Source organism: Cynara cardunculus (genome assembly GCF_001531365.2).
Source record: "Cynara cardunculus var. scolymus isolate 2C chromosome LG 12, CcrdV1, whole genome shotgun sequence".
In the NCBI taxonomy this organism is placed as follows: Eukaryota; Viridiplantae; Streptophyta; class Magnoliopsida; order Asterales; family Asteraceae; genus Cynara; species Cynara cardunculus.
In genome coordinates, this window is record NC_037539.1 from 32,033,365 (window position 1) to 32,034,704 (window position 1,340).

Genomic DNA, 1,340 nt, shown 5'->3' on the forward strand with positions numbered 1-1,340 from the left:
AAAACTGTGGCGATGAAAATAAATGTAAAACCAGATTTTCATACCAACATTCAAAGATGTCAAGCAGAGGCTATTAAAGAAGATCATTCAAAGGTAGAAAGATTAGGAAAAATGATTGCTAACCTAGAGAAGAACAATAAAGAAATTTTATGCTTCCAAGGACGAATCTGGATACCACACTATGGGAATATTCGCGATATAATTCTGAAGGAAAGTCATGAATCTCAATATTCCATTCATCCAGGTACTAATAAAATGTATAAGGATTTGAAAACTTTTTATTGGTGGCCAGGACTAAAGAAAGACATAGCAAGGTATGTAGAAAAATGTATGACGTGCCTACAAGTAAAGATAGAGCATTAGAGGCCCTTTGGAAAACTACAATCCTTGGAAATTCCTGTTTGGCAATGGGATCACATCACAATGGATTTTATTATGAAGTTACCCCGAACCCCAAGAGGGTATGATGCCATATAGGTAATAGTGGATCGCCTATCCAAATACGCACACTTCCTACCGATAAAAGAAAGTTATTCATTGGAAAAGTTAACCCAAATTTATATTAAGGAAATTGTGACAAGACATGGGGTTTCACTATCTATCATCTCGGACAGAGATAGAAAATTTACATCAAAATTCTGGGAAAGTTTTCAAAAGGCATTAGGATCCCAAATTCGATTAAGCACAGCATATCATCCTCAAACAGACAGACAAAGTGAAAGAACAATTCAGACACTTGAAGATATGCTAAGAGCTTGCATCATAAATTTTGGAGGATCATGGGAAGATCATCTTCCACTAATAGAATTTGCATACAATAATAGCTATCATTCCAGTATCAAAGGGCTCCATATGAAGTGTTGTATGGTCGGAAATGCCGAACCCCTGTATGTTGGAATGAGGTAGGTCAGAAACAACTAATAGTTCCCAAAATTATGCAAGTAACTTCTGAAAAGATTGATCAGATTCGGGAAAGAATTAAAACAGCTCAAGATAGTCAAAAAAGTTGCGCAGATATGCACAGAAAATCAATTGAATTTTGCGTGAATGATTTAGTAATGTTGAAAGTTTCTCCCTGGAAAGGAGTTATGAGGTTTGGAAAGAAAGGTGAACTCAGTCCAAGATATATTGGTCTATTCAGAATCTGTAAACGAGTTAGGCCAGTAGCTTATCAATTGGAATTACCAGAGGAACTTAGTCTTATTCACAATACTTTCCATGTGTCAAACCTAATGAAATGCCTTGCTGATCCTAGTTTGGCAATACCACTTCCGAAGATTAATTTGGATGAAAAACTGAACTTTGTGGAAACTCCAGAAGCTATAACTGACCACAAAACC